General features: G+C 33.5%; 1 protein-coding gene across 6 annotated transcripts in view; it reads left to right on the forward strand.

The window, feature by feature from the left end:
* The window catches only part of LOC111019037 (RNA helicase family protein), a 34,983-nt gene that overhangs the window by 5,774 nt on the left and 13,771 nt on the right, over nt 1-15,438 (forward strand). Inside the window, exons 1-3 of one of the 6 annotated variants that reach the window (XM_022295325.2) lie at nt 12,796-13,468; nt 13,542-13,580; nt 14,797-14,930. The gene's annotated coding sequence lies outside the window, so the exon portion shown is untranslated. Of the gene's footprint in view, nt 1-12,795; nt 13,469-13,541; nt 13,581-14,796; nt 14,931-15,438 lie in introns of those variants that run through there. The other 5 variants (XM_088117381.1, XM_022295328.2, XM_088117378.1 and 2 more) reach the window with 5 other exon arrangements.

Genomic DNA, 15,438 nt, shown 5'->3' on the forward strand with positions numbered 1-15,438 from the left:
CTCTTTAGGATCAAGATCAGGATTGTGGGATCCTTTCTACTTGGAAAGGAGAGGAAAACACAAGGAATATAATTTGAGATTTTTGAGAGAGAGATTTTATTTACAGGAAAATCAACCGAGAACTGTAGGAGTCAAAACATAGAGAGAATCTCTGTGTTTTGAAGGCTTGAGAGAAGAGAGAGAGAGAGGGAACACCTCACCACTCCCCAACAATTTTGGTAGGAGGTGGTGTGCTTGTTAATTATGGATATATATTTAATTATATTTAATTTAATAAATATATTAAATAATTAATTAAATTAAAACCTATTTTAATTTAATTAATAATTAATTAAATCTTATTTAATTAATTAATTAAATAAACATAATCTAATTAAATCACATTTAATTAAATTAATATTTGAATCATATTCAAATATACCTATCGCTCATAACCTATGTATTTAATATGAATCTAATTCACATTAAACTTTAACCTATAATATTTAGTATAAATCTAATTCACATTAAACTTTAACCTATAATTTTAATAGGAATCCAATTCATATTATTTTCTCATAATATATAGTTTTATAATGTATCATCATACATTATATTAAATTGTGTCATACAAAATTAACTCAAATTCTCTTTAATTAAATTTGAACAATTCAAATTCTTTCCAAGACTTAATGTTCTTAATTATCCTTTACGAGCTAACAAGGGGACCTAATGGACCTATAGATCAGAAGCTCCAACGTTACGAGATTAATCGGTTAAACTCATTAACCACCTTAATCAATATACGTTAACCACTAGTTACTCCACTAAAAACCCACAGCTGAACTCTTCTCATTATAGAGTATTTATGTGTTTACAGATAGCGACCATTGACGACAAGTCAATCTTTCACGAGTGTTCGTAACTACAGATGAGTCAAATTATCGTTGTATCCTTGTGTTACATCTTATACCTTAAGTACCGCTGATACTCTAATGAACAACCTAGTTAAGTTCCGCAATAACTGGAAGTCTCTCTCAGGCCAGTGAGAAGGTGGGGCCCCTTGTTCAAGTCCTAGAGTCAGCACTAAAGGAAACACTCATCTACTCCCCTAAAATTGGGAGGAGTGAATTCCATCTTGTGTAGTTATATTCCCACCTCCCCACTTGGTCTCGTCCCCAAAATGGTGGGAATGTGGAGTCGGCGACTCGGGCCACTCTCACCCATATAGATCAAAGAACAAACCCTCATGGGCAGGAGTCCATAATTCACTCATGATTGAGAATGAGTTGCCTGGTCATCTTATGAAATAGCAATTTATTAGTCAACGACGTTACATCTAAAGATCGACTATTTTGTGGTCCGGTCTTATACAAACTCATTTCAAGGATACCCTCACTCACATGTCTCCACATGAACGACATGGATTGAGTCGTCTGTAACATTTACAAAGTGAGTCGTATCCATAGTGTTGCCAGGATAAGGTATCCAGCCTTATCCATATACCATAGACCCTTCAGGTTATTTCCGAGACATTATCCACTTGTATATCGAGAGTATATCAATTATATACCCAGTATATATACTGTCTCGGTTACATGACAATAACCATGGATGTTTAGTTTATTGGATTAGATAATTGCAATGAATTCAAAAACAAATTGATTGAATATACCTTTATTGAATATAAATTTGTTTTTACATAAATACAAACTACGAGTTTAGAGCAACACACCCGACACCTCCAACTAAAAGATCGTGGGTTCGAACCCCTACTCCAATATGTTGTTGTACAAATATTTTAATTTTAGGAGCTTCAACCACCATCATTGTCGATCGCCATCTGTCCCACTTGCATTACCACCTCAAATAGGGTAATTAATCAAATAAATAAATCTCAAATTGATAAAACTTTTTTATATCTAAATCTGACTGACCTAAGAACATGTGCAAGGTGGAATAAACCGAGTTATTAATAGCGAGATATTGTGAAGGAAGACATACTCAAAAAGAACAAAACGCTACATTATGATACTAAAGTTAAATACAAATTCGATCTATAGCTCTCGGAATAAGACTTGCATACTTAGGTACGACAGTGAACGCCTATTTATATGAGAGAGATTGTGGTCTCATAGTTATATACAATTGAGCGAGATGCCTCAGTGTTAGCCTATATCTAGGCTATCAGCTGTCTTCCGGACCACGCTATTTGTAATTATTCCAATCCCCTATGTTTTTTCTAACTTAGCATGTATTTTTAAAAATTTTCAATTTAGTCTCATATGTTTTGACATTTTTCAGTTTAGTCTCTTAACATTGGTAAATTTTAAAATTGGCTTGAACTTTTATAACAAAATGTATTCGCTATGGTGTACACAGGTTGAGTTGGGTCGGGTTAGGGAGATTTTTTGGACCAACCCGAAAATTTGGAATCGTCTATTATACTACCCGAATAACCTGAATAAAGTTTGCAATCCAACCCAACTCAACCCTTATATTTTTTGGTTGGATTCGGTTGGGTTATTAAAGATATTTCCACTAGACAAGATATGAGAGAGAAATGAGAGAGACGAAAGACAGAGGTGGGGGAGGGAGACGAGAGAAATCGAAGGGGAAGGGGAGGAGGGAGACAAGAGAAATCGAGAGGGAATGAGGGAGAAGGGAGGAGGAAGACGAGAGAAATCAAAAGGGATGAGGGAGACGATCGAGAGAAATCGAGGGGAGGAGGGAGGAGACAGAAATCGAGGGGATGATAGCGGAGACAGAAACAGAGGGGGAGTGGAAGGGGGAGAGAGATGAGAGAGACACGAGGGGAGGGGAGAGAGATAGGAGAGACGTAGGGAAAGGGGAGAAGATGGAAACATATGAGAGGGGAAGTAGATGGTAGCTGGGAAGAAAAACTAATGAAACCCTAATTTAATACTCAATTTGGTTTGGTTCGGGTTGAACCGACCAAAAAATCTCCAACTCGAGAATCGAACCATTTTTAGAAAAAAATTCAACCCAACTCAAATCGAAAAAAAATTCAACCTAATCCAAATAAAAAAAAAAAATTCTACCCCAACTCTGGTTTGGTTGCTCAGGTCAACGGGTTTTTGAATATCCCTAGTATTCACTAGTGACAATGTTAATTTTAGGATCTTGTCAACTTGAGCATAGCTCAACTCGTTAAGATATATACTTCTGACTAAAAGGTTTGAACCTCCACTCCCACATGTTGTTGTACTAAAGATATATGTCAATTTTAAGAGCTTCGGCCACCATCATAGACGATGGCCCTCTGTCCCTCTTGCATCGCCACCTCGAATAAAGCAATTAATCAAAATAAAGAAATCTCAAATTGATAGAACCTGTTTATATCCAAATCTGTTTGTCCTGAGAACACGTGCAAGGTGGAATAAATCGTACGTTAATTGTATAAGATACAATTAATATAATATGTGTAGATTCATTTATAATGGATATGTATACATTATAATATACAGTTAATTTTGAATGAGATTCAAAATTAAACTTTATAATATCAGAGCTATATTTGAATAAGATTAAAATAATGATTAATATGAATTAGATTCATATTAATATTATAGGTTAATAGCACTAAAGACCAGTGTAACTCTTGCCACACAGGCTTCGATGCTTAAGTCAGAATCGGAGAAGTCAAGTATAGAGTGTAGGGTGTCATGAGCATAATAAAGAGGAAAGATTTGTAGCATCCCTTCATTATGAGTATTTACCTTCTATTTATAGAGGGAAAATCCTAAGGTCATCAGGATATTTATAGGATATATTCTCTTGAATGTAGGGGAAATCCAATACCATCAAGATTGAATTGCTTAAATAAGAATAATTCGAATCGTAGAAAATAGAGATTTTCTCATCTATAACAATAGCCCTCACTCTTAAAGTTGAAGGTTGTCAGATTTCTGCTTTGAGAGTATTTTATCGTTCATGGGTTGACTATTTTTGTGGAATAGCTCTCTTTTTTATCGTTGTTGGTTGTCATCTTTATGGGCTGGCTTCCTAGCCCCCATTCTTGTTTGTTATAGTTGACTGCAATCAAGTCTCTTGGGCTCACTTATACGATTAGTTTTAACTGTTAAATCTTGACCTTGGGATCTAACTTTTAGTTGGGCTAGTTGTGCCCCTTGGGTTTCTAACCTGTTTGCATTTTGTCCACGGTTTTATACTCTAGGGTTTACTCTTGGGTTTCCAACCTATTTGACTTTTGCCAATGATTTTAATTATACCCTAAGTTCAGTCAATACCCTTTTGTTGTTGTTAGTTGTCGTTTCATGGGCTGGCTGTCATAGCCCTCATTCTCTTTTGTTGTAGTTGATTGCAATCAAGTCTCTTAAGCACTGCTATACGGTTAGTATTTACTGTTAGATTTTGGCCTTGAGATTTAACTTTTCAGTAGGGCCAGTGGTACTTCTTTGAGTTTCTAACCTATTTGGATTCTGCCCATGGTTCTATACCTTAGGATTCACTCTTAGGTTTCTAACCTATTTGGCTTTCGCCAATGGTTTTATACCCTGAGTCTAGTCGGCCTTGAGTTTCTAACCTTTTGACTTTTGCCGGTTTTTTACCATAAGTTAATCAACACCCCTGGGTTTTTAATCTATTTTGGTTCTTACCAAATGGTTTTCTACCCTGGGTTTCATTGATTGGTTAGGCTTGCCTGCAACCTTACTGGATTTGTACGCGTGCCTTTCAGCACTTTGGGATTCTCTTCCCTAGTTTCACTGACTGACTTCTAGGTCTGTCCTAGTTAGAGGTCCTTGACCAACTGTTGATTTACTACCCATGCCCTCACTTGAGAAATTTTCATTTAGAATAAAAGATAAATGCTCAAATAGTAAAGATTTAATTACATTTTAAATGTCAAAAGTCTTATTCAAAATATAAAGAGATAATTGCTCAAGTAATAAGGAATTAATTAGATCCAGATGTTAGGAGTTTTTTTAAATCACAAACGAGTAAGTATCTTTGGAAACATAATATTTGACTTTATCAACATGCAGTTACCAAAAAACAGTTCTAAATTATGTGATCTACCAAATATGTGATTACCAGAAAATTAAACCAAAATTTTTGTAATCATAAACAACTAGAATTACACAACAAACTTACCATTGTCTGAGGTAGAATCCGTATGTTAATCAGTTGCTTTTTCTTTTCTGGGATTTACTGACTCGTTTATCCCAGAGTCTGTTTTGGAATCCGTCGATTTATTTCATTTAGGATTTGTCTTGGAATTTGTTGATTCGTACGTTCTGGATCCTGTCTTAGAACTTATTGATTTGTTTTTTTTTTCCGACTACCTCAATTAGGGAAGCCCCCGAGTCGTATGACATTCATCGTTAGAAAGTTGTGGTCTGTCTCCATAATACATGTCGATTTGTTTCTCCCGAGATCTCCTTGGATCTAAGCAGTTCTCGATCAATTCGTCATAAATTGTCATGACTTTTAGATCTTAGTCATCCCCACAGACGGTGCTAATTGTTGATGCAGAAATTTGACCTCCTGGGATCTCGCCAAACTCGCATTAATCTTCTAGAATAAAGGGATCGACGAGACCTGCAAAATAGAATAGTACTAAAAGATCGGTGTGGCTCTTGCAACACGACTCTGATGCTTAAGTCAGTATAGAGTGTAGGGTGGTGTGAGCATATCAAAGAGTAGAGATTTGTAGTATCCCTTCATTATGAGTATTTACCTTCTATTTATAGACGGAAAATCCTAAGGATATCAGGATACTTATAGGATATATTCTCCTGAATCTAGAGGAAATCCTAATGAATTCTCCTGAATCTAGGGGAAATCCTAATACCATTAGGATTGAATTGCTTGGAATTCGAATGGTAGAAAATAGAGATTTTCTCATTCATAACCGTTTGTATTGAGTTGTGTGAGAAACTTGTTATGGTTTTGGTTGGTTATAATTGTGGTTCGGTCGTATTTCTTTTCATAAGCATGTCTATTTTGTGGTCATGAGAGCATGTTGGATTTTGTCCTTTTATCATTTTGCCTTTTGTTTAATTATTATATTGGTTGTTACCATGCAGAGGTTAATGATGAAAATCAAATTAGTCTTCCCTCTTAAAGATGATCTTTTAACTTTTTTTCTTGATTTTTCCCAATTGGCACGATTTAACTTTCAATTTAACGATTTAGTTTACCCAATGATTATTTTTTAGTTGCTTTTGAAGATGGTTGCTAGATGATGATAAATCTTGAAAAATTGAATTAAATGCCAAACAACAATTGCAAAATCAATATATATCTTCTCGATAACATCAACAAAATTCCAAATATTTAACTATATCTAGCAATGCAATTTAAACTATTAAAATGCATTATAAGAATACGGGGTGTTACAAAAAAAAAACAAATGAACAAACTTAAGAAAATCTCCAACATCAACAAAATTCCAAAAATGTAAATGTTGATGCAAAAATTTGACCTTCTGGGATTCCGCCAAATTCGCACCAATCTTCTAGTATAAGGGATCGACAAGACCTGCAAAACAGAATAGCATTAAAGACCAAACCTACAAAACAGAATAGTACTAAAGACCGGTGTGGCTCTCACCACACAGGCTCCGATGCTTAAGTTAGAATCGGAGAAGTTAAGCATAAAGTGTAGGGTGTTGTGTGCATATCTTTAGGGTTTGGTTTACTTCCCTATTTATAAGAGTTGAATCCTGATCTCTCTAAGGATTGTGGAATTCGAATCCTGATACATTTAGGAAATCTGGTTATTTAAATCTGAGGAGAATCTTGAGGCAATCAGGATATCTTCTCCTTTTGAATATATGATATATTCTCCTGAATCATAAGGTCATCAAGATATATCTTCCCTTTTGAATCTCTTAAATAAGGGGAATTCGAATTGTAGAAAATAGGGATTTTCTTATCCATAACAATAGCCCCCACTCTCAAAGTTGAAGATTGTTAAAGTTCTACTTTGAGAGTATTTTGTCATTCATGGGTTGACTATTTTTTTGGAATAGCCTCTTTTTGGTCACTGTTGATTGTCATCTTAATACTGAGAGCACTTGTCATTGTCAATTGTCGTTTTATGGTCTGGCTGTCATAGCCCCCATTCTCTTTTGTTGTAGTTGGAACACTTGTTGTTGTCAGTTGTCGCTTTTATGGACTAACCTGTTATAGCCCCCATACCCTTTTGTCGAAGTTGACTGTAGTCAAGTCTCTTGATTTACTCTTGGGTTTCTAACCTACTTGGCTTTTGCCAATGGTTTTATACCCGAGTCAGTCGATACCCTTTTGTTGTCGGTTGTCATTTAATGGGCGTGCTGTCATAGCCCCCATTCTCTTTTTGTTGTAGTTGGCTGCGATCAAGTCTCTTAGGCATTGCTATACGGTTAGTTTTAACCCTTAGATTTTGGCCTTGGGATCTAACTTTTAACAGGGCCAGTGGTACTTCCTTTGGGTTTCTAACCTATTTGGCTTTTGTCCATGTTTTATACCTCAGGGTTTACTCTTGGGTTTCTAACTCACTTGGCTTTTGCCAATGACTTTTATACCCTGAGTTTAGTCGACACCCTTAGGTTTCTAACATATTTGGCTTCTGCCGGTTTTTTACCCCAAGTTAAATCAACACCCTCGGGTTTTTAACCTATTTTGGCTTTTGCCATATGGTTTTCTACCCGTGGGTTTCATTGATTGGTTAGGTCTGCCTGTTTTCTGTTTTAACCTTGCTGGGCCTGTACGCATGCCTTCTTCAATACCCTGGGATTCTTTTCCCTGGTTTCACTGATTGGCTTTTAGCTTATCGGCCTGCTTCTAGGTCTGTCCCTGTCGAGTTCCTTGACCAGCTGTTGATTTATTTACCCATGTTCCCACTCGAGGGATTTTCATTTAGAATAAAAGATAAACACTCAAGTAGTAAGAATTTAATTATATTTCAAATGTCAAAAGTCTTATTCATAATTTATAAAAAGATAATTACTCGAGTAATAAGGAATTAATTAAATTTCAGATACTATGAGCTTTTTTAAATCACAAACGAGTAAGTATCTTTGGAAACATACTATCAACATGCAGTTACCAAAAAATCAATCCTAAACTCTCGTAATTATGAACTACCAGAATTACACAACAAACTTACCATCGTCTGAAGTAGAAACTCCGTATATTAATCAGTTGCTTTTTCTTTTATGGGATTTGTTGACTCGTTTATCCCAGAGTCTGTTTTGGAATCCATCGTTATCTCATCCAGGATTTGTCCTGGGATTTGTTGATTCATTCGTTCTGGATCCTGTCTCAGAACTCATTGATTTGTTTCGAGTCGTATGGCATTCGTCGTTAGAAAGTTGTGGTCTGCTTCCAGAATACATGTCGATTCGTTTCTCCCGAGATCTCCTTGAATCTAAGCAGTTCTCGGTCAATTCGTCGTCAATCGTCTTGACTTTTAGATCTTAGTCGTCCTCACAGACGGCGCCAATTGTTGATGCAAAAATTTGACCTTCTGGGATTCCGCCAAATTCGCACCAATCTTCTAGTATAAAGGGATCGACAAGACCTGCAAAATAGAATAGCATTAAAGGCCGAACCTACAAAACAGAATAGTACTAAAGACCGGTGTGGCTCTCGCCACACAGGCTCCGATGCTTAAGTCAGAATCGGAGAAGTTAAGCATAAAGTGTAGGGTGTTGTGTGCATATCTTTAGGGTTTGGTTTACTTCCCTATTTATAAGAGTTGAATCTTGATCCCTCTAGGGATTGTGGAATTCGAATCCTGATACATTTAGGAAATCTGGTTATTTAAATATGAGGAGAATCTTGAGGCAATCAGGATATCTTCTCCTTTTGAATATATGATATATTCTTCTGAATCATAAGGTCATCAAGATATATCTTCCCTTTTGAATCCCTTAAATAAGGGGAATTCGAATTGTAGAAAATAGGGATTTTCTTATCCATAACAATAAATATATCTAACCATGCAATTTAAACTATTAAAATACCTTATATGAAATTTTGGAAGATCTGAAAGGTTGTTTCGTAAAATCCAAGCGAAAAAAAAAATAGAAGAATGCAGAAGATTCTATATAACCCAGACGAAAAAAGAGAAGAAGAAGGGAGATGATGGGACGATTGCGAAATAGGTGATTGAGAAGGAGAGCGAAGAGATATAAAAATAGAAACTAAAAAGAATTGAAAGGGAAAGGAAGAACCATGGCAAAAAGAGAGAAAAAATGGGAGGAGAAAAAGGGGGAAGAGATGGAAGAGAAACAAAGGTCATGTTTACTAACAAGAATTGGAGTGAGAATTAATCTAAATGAAATGCATCGCAATGGAGAATATTATTCCTTTGATGTTGTTTACTATAAATTTTCTAGAATCGGAATCAAAATTCCTTGGATGTTTTTTACTATTGTCTGGGATTGGAATCGGAATCAGATATATGACAATTACTATGATACTTTTTATTCTTTATAGCGAGTTACGAAATCATTATTGTGCCCATTTTTGTAAATAAATAATAATATTATTTTATTTTATTACTATTATTGATAGTAAATATATTTTATTGTAATATAGAAAATTTAATATTAACAAATAGTTCATAATTAAAATAAAATTACATCAACTAACATATTTTTCTGAGCAGAACAACCATCATTTAATATAAAATATTATTAAAATTTATTATTCTAATATTTAATAACGTTGAACTATATTTTAAAATTTTTATTAATATTAATTAATAATAACAAAGTAAAATAAAAAAATAAAGGAATAGTTAAAATAAAATTCCATAAACTAAAATACTGTTTTTTTTGTTACAGCAACTATCATTTAATATAAAATATTATTAAATTTTATTATTCTAATATTTAATAACAATGAATTCTATTTAAAAAAGTCTATTGATATTAATTAATAATAACAAAATAAATTATGTATAAATTTTTATTCAAAGAAAATTATTAGTAGTATAAATGAAAAATAAATAATAAAAGTATAAAACAATTAATAAAAAAAGTTATGGATCATTAATACATGAGAGAAAAATAGTAAAAGTAGTAAAATAACTATAATAAATGTGTATGACCCGCGTAATAAGAAATGAGAATGAAATTAACAAGGGCGTGGAAGATGAATGAGATTGTTCATTTTTAGGAAATAAGATTCTCAAATTTGAGATAGGTCCTACTATTTGATTTCTTTCCTGCAGTTTGGTAAACATCATAAAAAAAATGAAAAAATTCATTATCATTTGCTTGAGGCCCTATTTAGTTATTAGGAATCATAAAGAAAATCAATTGAAATGAGAATGTTATTCCTTTAATGTTGTTTATCAGAAATTTGTTGAAATTGGACCATAATGTATTTACTAAATCTGTCTGGAATCAGAATTTGTTATATATCAAATTACTAGTATATCATTTTATTCCTTTTAGCTAAATTGCAAATACATTGTTACGCTAAATTTTTTTAATTACAACAATAATTAATTTTATAAAAAATTTATTTTATTACTATTATTGATAATTAATGTTATGGGTAGCTTCCGAATAGGACACATGTTCGTCCCTCCATGGACATGGACCCACTATGAAATGAGAATGAGATTGATGAAGGCGTAAGAGAGAAATGAAATTGCTCTTTTTCGGTAACGGAAATGAAAAAATTGTGTGTCCCACTATTTTATTCCCACTAAATACCACGGAAAGAGAATAAAAATTTTGGTTCTCATTCCTTCATTCATTTTCTTCGAAGTAAACACGTCCAAAAAATAAGAAAATGAGAGAGAGAAAAGAGAGGCAAAAATATTTTCAAATAAGTAGGAAATCTAAGGGTGCGTTTGGTCTGTAACTAGAAAACAGAAATTGTGTTTGGTAGCATATTTGATAATTGAATCTCAGTTTAAAAAATGGTTGAAGGTCTATTTATATCTGTAAACTAAAAGTAATTACAAATTAAATATTTAGTTTAATCTAAAGTTATATTAACTAATTTATTAACATTTTGTATGAATTTTGAATAATTATTATTTAACAACGTTATTTACTTTGAAATAGATTATATATTACATGTTTTCATTTTAACAAATATAAAATAAGTTTATAACATGAAATAATATATTTATCAAAATTTTTTACTATTTTTAATGCAATTCTACCTCTTAAAATTTTCATATTGAAAACATACAAAAATCGTTTTCAGAATTTTTACTATTTGAATCAAAGAATTCGAAAATCTATACTATATTAAAAAGGTAGGATGTAGGAAAAACATTTTTGGACACTTTTGCCCTTTACTAAATTTACAAATTACAAATTATACCATTAATATATTATTACAAATATTAAATTAATTATTAACTATTAATTATCCATACTATAAATGCATGGAATATAAAAGGTTAGAATGCAAAAAGTTTTCTAACAACCTAAAATTAATTTTTTCTTTAATTAAAATTCATACTAGAATTTCAAGAGTTTTAGAATTTAAAAAGCTTTTGTAACATTTTATCCTCTACTACTATAAAAATAGGCTTTCTTCTACATGTTTTTCACAAGTTTCAATACTTTTTTATTCTTAGTTCCTTCAAACATCTCTCAAAGATGATTCAATCGTGAAAACATCTCGAAATATTTGTGACATATTCATCAAGTTGCAAGGGAGGCATATGTTGAATCTACATATCTCGAATACTAGGTTTGTGACATTACCATTCCACAATTTTACAAAGTTGAATAATAGTATATGTCAAGCAATCTTTAAGAATGAACATATTTACTCTAAAAGATGAGTGTATAGTAAGTATTTGGATTTTTTTTTTGTTACTATTGTTATTTTTCTAATTAGTGTGTTTTTTATTTGGAATGTTTCTTTTTTTAGCAATTTTATTTAGTTTAGGATTTGGATTTTTCTTTTTGTTACTAATGTTTTTTTATTGTTTAGTGTACTTTTTTTATTTGGACTGTTTCTTTTTTGAGCAATTTTATTTAGAATATTTGTTTAAAATATAGATAATTACAAGCTCATGTTCTTATTGTTGAAAAAAAAACAATCACAGAAGTCAATACATAAAAAAATGTTTAATTAATAAATTAATTATAAACAATAATTTGTATGGAATCTTAAAAGGTGGAATATAAAACTTTTGGTCATTTTATTTTCTTTTTAATTATAATATAAAATTAAATCAATAAAATAATTTATATTTAGTTAAAAAATTCAACATATATAACAAACGGTCAGTTTTAAACAAATATTTAATAAACAAACAAAATATTAAAAAAATAAAATAAAGGACCCATATTATGTTGAAATAATTTAAAAATAAAAATATTAAAATACCTATTTACTTTTTTATTAATATATAATTTTTTCCTTTACTTTTAATTTATTTATTTACAAAATATATCATTAACAATTAATTATAAATAGTATATTTAAAAAATAATTATAAATAGTACATTTTATTATTAGTAATTAGCTGTGAATAATAATAAATATATATAAAAATTAATCTTAATTATTTTTAGAAATAATTATACTTAAAATATTTTACTTGAAATTATATAAAATTTAAGTTACCTTATAATTAAAAAAAAATTTTACGTGCATTGCACGTGGTAATACACTAGTAATTTTAAAAAATAATATCTCAGATCCTGCTAAATACTATTCCCACAATCCATTTGATGAAGTGGATTTGAAAATAAACAATAGAATACGAATTTCACTCAAACATACCCTAAAAAAATCAGTGGAGGGATTAATACTACGTTGGGAAAATGTTTTTTTTTTTTTTTTTGATAAATATGTTGGGAAAAGGTTATTAATCCAAAAACTCAAAAAGAAACGGCTTTCGCTTCCTCCTGTGTAACAGACGACGCCGCCGCCCCCTTTTTCCGCCGGCCACCCCTTCTCCGACAAACGGCAGTCCCTCGGTTGAGTTGGTTGAGCAGCGGCGGCACGACGCTCCCCCACGAACCAGCAGCGGCGGCAGCTGAACCTCTCCACGGCCACCGCACCTTCGACGAACAGAAACTCCGCGGCCACGAACGGCGACGATCTGTGGTGGTGGCTCACGACCTGCGACGGTGCTTAACGAACAGAAGATACCCACGACGAACAGAGAAGTTTCGGCTCCTCCTCCGGCGTTCTTCAGTGTTCCGCCGACCCTCCACGGCGGCGCACGGCGAACAGCCCAGATCTGCGACGTATTTTTCGTTCCGGCGACTTTCGACACTTACCCACACCCAACCGAGGACTGATTTGAGTACCCACACCCACACCCACACGAAGTGTAATCCGTACCACCCTGTCGGCATCAGGATTTAGAAGCCCAAACCTCTTCGGCATTGATTCGGCCACCCAATTCGAACCCAAATCAGTTTAGGACCAAAAAGTTTGAGCCTTTTCGAACTCGATTTTGCAGTACCGAACTCATTAGACATCGAACCACTTTTAACCCAAGTGGTTTTAGCCTGAGTTAATAGGTAACGACTCACCTAAATTAAATTTTGATTTGATTAAAGTAATTTCTAACTCGAGCTTGATCACTTTTAATAGGACCCTTTCGGTGAAGCTTAGGAGCGTTAGGACCTGTTTGTAAGTGATCCTTACTTAGAGGACCTGTTTGTATGTAATTTCTTACTTGGAGGGATAATTCTTACTTAGAGGGATGTTTGTTGTGCGCTTATGTATGAATTGCACGTTATAACTTGTTTGTTTTATTAGTTAGGGCTCCTCCTCTTGGGCTTTTGTTTCTGTATGCCCTTTGTATTCGCTTCTTTTTTAATGAAAAGTTCGTTTCTTATAAAAAAAAAAAAAAAAACTTGTGTGTTTTATCATCTCTCTTAATGCTTGTTGGATATTGCTACTAGTTGTTTCTCTGCAAATGTTGGATGTTGACTATAAGTATTCTGGATGAACTAGGATTGGTTCTAGTTGTTTAAAATTGTTTGGCTATTGTTCTGTTATGGCTACAATGTTGACTATAAGTATTTTGGACGAACTATGATTGGTTCTAGCTGTTTAAAATTGTTTGGCTGTGTTTTGTTATGGCTACAATCATTGTAAAACATGCTGTTGTTGAAAATTATTATGTTGTAGAAACATATTGGTATTATTATTTCATTGTAAGCACGTTGCTTGTGGTTTAAGAAGCATGCTAAATTATTGTGAGACGTTTGATGCATGATCATGACTTAGAAGCATGTAGGACTCTGGTGAGAGTTTTGGTTTTGTTATGAAGTGAATGAGTGAGTATCCGGGTCAGAGGACTGATACGTCACTAGTTGGGAATCGAGGCTTTGGGTAACTGGTCGGGGGTCGATGCGCCAACTTTGGACAAAGATGAGTGTCGAGGTCTTAGCCATGTGTGGCTAAGAGTCAATGCAATGAGTCATAGAGGAAGGCAAGTACAGCCTTGAGAGGAAACGACAAGGGCCAATATGTTGCAAAGTCATCGAAGTCTTAGCTATGCATGGTTAAGGGTCGATGCAACCGTTCAGAGCCTTGGGTAAATGGTCAAGGTCGAATGTCAAGCGTCGTAGAGAAGTGTCGAGGCCTTGGCTATGCGTGGTCAGGGGTCGGTACGACTAGAAGGAGTAAGTCTTAGAATAGGAAAGAGTAGAGAGAGAGTTAGAGAACTCTAGGAAGGTTTGTGTTGTGGGGCTTGGGTTGGACATGTAGGATACATGTTTAGTGTAGCATATGTATAAACTGTTTCGTTTTATTTATAGCATAATGATAAGCATGATGTCATTGATAAGTAAGATGTATTGTTGTAGTGTAAACATGCTGCTTGTGTGTGACCCTTCAGGTAAAGGTTGCTGACTGAGTATTAGTGGCTGCACTCACCCCCTCCGTGTTCCTGGACAAAATTTGCAGGTAACGAGAAAACTCACGAGAATGATAATGGCGTGAAGGAGACTTGACTAGAAGGACCATATAGCGGTGCGCTGTCTAATTTTCATTTTGGTTAGGATAGTTGCAATTGTTTCTTTTTTAGTTTGAATTTGTTATTTGGTTAAGGTTAGTTTTGTTTAGTTCCATACTTAAAAGGATGTTTTAAGGTTGTCAATTTGTTATTCTATTGAGAACTTTAGTTTTGGTTATTTGTTCGAGTTGTGGGGATTGAAACTTATTGAAGCTAGCATTCGTTTTCTTTGTAACTGAAATGAACAAGATGAAAATAAACTAGCTTTTGCTTCATTGTTATTTTGAGAGTTAAGATTCGTTTAGTTGATAATTTATGGTTTTGAAACCTTTAAAGTTAAAAAGGTTTCTTTAGTTGAAGTGGTTGGGTAAAATGTAGTTCTATTCTCTTGATTGAGTTGAGCTACATAGGAGGTTTTAGTAATGTGTCCCGGGGTTTACAGTGTATTTGACATTAGTTTTTATCAAGGTATTAAAATTCTCACTGCTGTAAAAAACTTGCTGTCAAACACTTTTCTCTCCTCCT

This window comes from Momordica charantia (genome assembly GCF_013281855.1).
Source record: "Momordica charantia cultivar OHB3-1 chromosome 10 unlocalized genomic scaffold, Mcharantia_2.0 BLBB01000010.1, whole genome shotgun sequence".
NCBI lineage: Eukaryota > Viridiplantae > Streptophyta > Magnoliopsida > Cucurbitales > Cucurbitaceae > Momordica > Momordica charantia.